General features: G+C 40.7%; 1 pseudogene; it reads right to left on the reverse strand.

Moving 5' to 3' along the window:
• Positions 1-599: 599 nt before the first annotated feature.
• On the reverse strand, positions 600-1,434 carry LOC149174929 (D-xylose-proton symporter-like 2 pseudogene; annotated as a pseudogene).
• Between the last annotated feature and the right edge of the window lie 4,338 nt (positions 1,435-5,772).

Raw genomic sequence — 5,772 nt, forward strand, 5'->3', positions numbered from 1 at the left:
GAAAGCCCATTTATCCTCTCCTTAAACATCAAATATCCTCAACAACATATCAAAATTATTGTTGCTAAATATTGATCCAACGATCCATCCAAATCTTGGCACCAAGACACCACCAACCACTCTTTCCTCAACAATAAATAAGCAATAGAATAGATAGTTGGGTCCACAGAGTAACCTGCGGAGCTATTATCTAATTGATAATATATGTAAACACGTTCTAGTGGTGAGTTAGACAAAAAAAATACTAATGAAACATGTCTAACGGATCTATGATTTCATTCGGTAGTATTAGTCACATATTTTTTTGTTAACTTCTTTACAAACAAAATGGCTAGGAGGAAATAGTGGCAATACGCCTACGTTGGTATTCAGCAGCTAGACAATTAAGGCAACACAGCTAGAATGAACAAGAGCATCACTCCAACTCTCATTCCCATTGCTACTGCTTGCCTACCAGTGGTAATGAACGGTGGTTTTTCCTACAATCTTCACCCCTTTGATAGTCCCATTGCCTTCTCGTTGGTTTCTAGTTCCTCCAAAATCGGAAATACAATTAGACAAAACCAATACACAACTTATGCATTATAAAGATAAGGAATCTACATAATATAGAAGTTAAGCTCTTCTATATTACCTTTACCCTAAACAGCACAAAGAAGGATCCATCGTGGGGTTGGTGGCAGCCACCACATTCCAATGGCAATTATCAGAGAAATTGGTATACTAGCTCCATACATGTAGCACCATCATCCAATCGCATCAACGACTAGACTACTAACAAGGTAACCCAACAACATTCCTAAAACTATGAAAAACTCTTTTAAAGATATAAGCCTCCCTCGAATCTGAGGTGGAGATGTCTCTGCAATGTACAATGGAGCTGCATGCATGGCCAAGCCAATACCAAAGCCATATATCACCTGACCAATTATTAACATAGCAAGATCAAGTGCCAATGCTTAAATTAAATCTCTCATTGCATATAACAGAGCTGCAACAATTAATTCCCTTCGTCTACCTAAGATATCTGCGACATTGAAAGCAATAATAGACCCAATTAGAGCCCCAAAAAGGGATCCACTAACCACAACACCATTTTCTATAGATGACAAATTGTACCAATCTGTTCCGCTAAGTTCAGTTGACTCTATCGAAATATCAGCACCAGATGTAGCACCAATATCATAGCCATAAAGTAAACCACCTAGGGCAGGAAATAAAAATGGAAAAATAATTGCAGACAAGGTATACGATTCATCCGAGTCTCGTTTGGTGATGAGGGGCTTATCCTTTGTATCCTCAGATTTCCATGAAGTAGCTGACTTTTGGACCTTTCTTCGATTAATCCATCCAAACATCGAAGTACTGGCTTCGCTCTGTTCCTTAATCTCTACCTCAGAGGCCATTGATACGATGAAAGTTTTCTTACCTGTCTTCGGAAGTCCAGTCCACCAGAAGTGTTCTCATTCAAATTCTTCCTCTCTCAATATATAAATGTAGTTGAGGGGATAAGCAATTGACCGGTAAGTCAACTACTTCTCTAAGAATTCAATGTTAGTGACGTGTATATGCTTTCTCCCAATTGAATTATATGGCGTCAATAGAGATTCCTTCAATTTTTGGTCTTGTTGTTGCTAGTATGTCGAAGAGCTTCTGCAAAAGTAACTGTGTTAAAGAATCCTGCTCCGCACCATCGAAGCTTATCCTCGGCATGTCACATCCAAAAGCTTAAACTTAGAGATGATTCACGAAAAAAAGCCTTCCAAAACTCTTGGAAGCTGAATTTTGCTTCCCTCCTAATACCGATGCTTGCTTGAAGGTACTCATGGATACACCTTCTTAGAGAGTTTGTCCCTATTTACAGAAATGTCCAAGAATTCAATGCCTCCTACCCTCGGCTTAGGTCATCCAAAATAGAGTATAGGTCAAAAATGTCTATCAGCCTTAGTGGAAACTAAATAATATGAAGCTACTCCCTAGCTCTGGAGGTCTGTAAATGCTCTCTAGAAAGTGATGGAAAAGGTTTGTTCTATAGGAAGCAAGTGCAAGGCTGGCTATTTAACCGATCTCAAGAGAAAGGATCGAAGAAAAAAGTAGGATATTTATTTATTTTTAGCGGATTCACCTCCTCTAGATCAGGTAAACCAGATCTGATCCTTCCAGCATGGCCGCAACTGAAGTAGTTGTGCATTAAATTGAATAATTGTTTTTCCACGCAATCTGCAAAATAAGGCTCTAAAGAACCCTGAAAATATCACAAATGGTAACAAATTTGAGAAAATTTCTTATGGGGAACAGAACTGACCCCATTATGAAGAAAACCCATGCCTTTTTTTTCTAAATTCAATTCCAATTAGTCATAAAATGTGTTTTAAAATGACTGGTCAAAACTGCTACATATTTGCCCTTTGCTCAGGTAACAAAATCAATTGTTTCTAGATCGACTGCTAGATATGGAAATTTGGAAAAAAAAATCATACAACACAGAAAAGGGAGCTATAAATATTATCCACATCTCCTCTTATCATTACCAGGATTCACCATACCGGGTTTTTAACAAATATCCTCAATCAACGCATTGTTCTATGCCAAGTAAGAGAAAACCTCAACCTAGACTTTCTGTGCCACTTCAAGGGTTCCGTTAATGGAATGGTCTCCATCCATAAGAACTTCAGGCTCCACAATGGGCACAAGATATCAGCATAATGCACAATTCTCATGCAGCTTCCTTGACAAAAAAAATTTAGGGTTGGTCAGCTACGATGACTTCTCGTTGCTAGTGATAAATTACACACCAGCAGGAGTCAAGATCGAAAGCTATCTCACCGATTTCAGTATTTCTTCAGCACTGGAAATTTCACAATTTGCATTTTTAACTTCAAGGTGATAGTAAACTAGTGCAAACCCTCAAGATTAGCCCTTTATTTGACAAATCTAGTTCATGGTCAAGGACATAGGTGCATGTTGTTGAAAAGTGTGCAACAAGAAATGCTTGTTGAGAGTGCAACAAGATGATGGAGCTTAGTGAAAAGAGTCGCCTTCACTAAGTGGGCCCGCAGGCTATTTTTGGCGCAAGTCTATTTTTAGACTATGTCTATTTTTAGACATATGGATCATGTCTATGGATGATTGATCAAGTTGGGAAAAATAGATGGACTTCTATTTTTGATGAAAGTGTGAGTGATCACAGTGTGAGTGATCAAAGTCAAAAATAGAAAAGTCAAATATTATTATCTCACAATAATATTTGGACTATAAACTTAATCTTATTCTCTTGGAGCACTTCAGTTTGAGCTACGGAAGTGGCACATGCAGCTGTTAGAAGGAAATTCGTTTTTCTTATGAGTCAGTTGAGTTGTTGCATGCATGACTTCAGTTAGAACTCAAGTGAGTTGAGTTTAGTGGACTGGAGGTACAGTTGATGGAGTTGTGTTCAGTTTAGCTTTGTTAAACTGGTTGTATTTAGTTTAACTGATCAATAGACTAAAGATGAGTTGGGTGAATTAGTTATTAATTAATTCACAAGTTATTAACTCATAATGCAACTATAGAATACATCAGTTAACTCAGTTGCATGTCAGTGCATGTTCAGTTCAGCAGGGACAGGTGTTAGAGGATCAGATTGCTATCAGTTGTGACTATAGCTGTGCATGATGATTTGCACAATCAAAGGATTGAGTATGCCAATGAGTTTGCTCACGTATCTTCATGATATTATAGCTTGTGCTCACGTCCAACATAGCGTGGGTGACTATTTTGCAGTGTAAAATCGAGTTTGGGAAGCAATTCTCATCAGTTCTCGAGCAGGTTTGAGCAGTGGAGGCAGGCAAGCAGCAGGAGAGATTTGGAGATCAAATCTGAGCTGTATTGTGTGTAACAGGTGGAGATACTTGTGAGAAGTATTATGCTTTGTATTGTTACATGATTCAATCAATATAATATACAGATAGTGTGGGGTTTTTAACGAGATGCTTTCCCCGGGATACATACTGTGTTTATGAGTTTGATCGATGCTTCTATGTGTGCCTGTGAATGTTTCTGCTTCTGTAAATTGATGATCAACGTAGAGGAGATTATGTATTATACATGTTCCGCTTAAATTGTATGATCGGGATAATCTCTGTTGAATATGTGTCATATTATTCAAAATTTCTACATGGTATCGGAGCTAGATAATTGTAGAAAAAGTTTCTACATGGTATCAGAGCAGCTTGATTTGTAGAAGAAATTTTTACAGGATATCAAGCGAGGATTGATCATCAGATCTACTATTCAGTCACGAATTCTAGATCGGAAGCAGTTGAGTTTTGTGCTGGTGGAATTCGAATTTAATTCCAAAGCAAGAGATAAAACTCAGAAACATTCAGTTCGAGAATGGAGATAGTATGCCCCAGTATCTCACGAGGTTCACTCAGTGTCGAGATGAGCTGGGAAGTGTGGGGGTTACTGTTGATGATGAGGATGGTGAGTCTAGGACTCCTTGACCTTCCTAAGAGTTGGCATAGCTACCAGGACTCGGTGAATGGAAGGGAGAAACTGCCAAATTGGGAACGACCATGGTCGGATTTGATGCAGTAGGAGATTAGATGGAGCACCAGAGACGGTTCTTCATCCATGCAGGATGAGGAGAACTGTGCCTTAGCGAGTAAGGCGAAGAAGGGGAAGGAGAAGGTTTCTCTTTTCGAATCTTGTTCTTCCAATGATCGGAAGAAGGTTGACAAGGCGAAGATGAGATGCTTTCGTTGTCATGAGTTGGGTCATTATGCTACTAATTGCCCAAAGAAGAAGTCCAAGAAGGGATCCGGGGAAGGATCTGAAGGTGAGGCAGCCTCACTTGCTTCACAGTTTGAGTTGGACTTCACACTCTTCGCATGCATGGTTTCATCCATGATGGGAAGTGGTTGGTTTCTTGACAGTGGAGCTTCTTTCCACATGACCGGTGACAAAAGTTTGTTCAGTACTTTGGAGGAGAAAGATCTCTAGATACTCATAGGGATGGGTAATGATGAGAAGTATAGTGTCTCAGGTGTAGGCACGGTTATTTTTCAGAGGGAGCATGGAGCTCGCCTTACCTTGACCGATGTCAAGTATGTACCAGGACTGAAGAGAAACTTGGTGTCGATCGCGATGTTGGAAGACAGAGGATATGATGTGGTCTTTACTAAGGGAAAGGTTTTCCTTAGACACATCATCACTAGACAGGTGAAGCAGATTGGTTCACGGGTCAAGAACCTGTATGCTCTTGAGGTTCAAGATGCATGCAAAGCCTTGAGCAGCGAGGCAACTGATGGAGACTTGGTGGTTGAGAGGGAGCTTATATTACCTCTCAACATGCAGAGCCAGAAGAAGTCTCAGACGATTGTGGAGGAGCCACGATTGGTGCAGCAGCTTCAGGAGATTGTGGAGGAGCCACAACAAGGGAAGCTGAAAGGAGATCGAGTAGACACATCTACTCATCCAGAGACCTCCAGTAGGGGGAAACTTCGAGCCAGGTGGGCTGAGGGATCGCATGCAGCCATACCTCCAGGTAGGAGGTGGGGTGATGTGGATTGATTGTCCCAAGGAGGAGGGGCAGGATCCTTGAGGTACCCAACCTCTTGGATGAGACCTTGCTACGGGAGCCCCGATGTGTAGTAGCAGGAACTGAATGATTGGGTAGAGACAGATGCGGATGGAGCGGCAGAGAGAGTGACAGTGCAGGGAATCCCAGGACAGCGCATAGCTAGCAGGCTGTAGCAATGCGAGAGGCACAAGTGTTTTGCACAGTGCTAG

Source organism: Pinus tabuliformis, chromosome 4_1, assembly GCF_031772625.1.
Source record: "Pinus tabuliformis cultivar Carrire ecotype Pingquan chromosome 4_1, CPIR1, whole genome shotgun sequence".
Taxonomy (NCBI): domain Eukaryota; kingdom Viridiplantae; phylum Streptophyta; class Pinopsida; order Pinales; family Pinaceae; genus Pinus; species Pinus tabuliformis.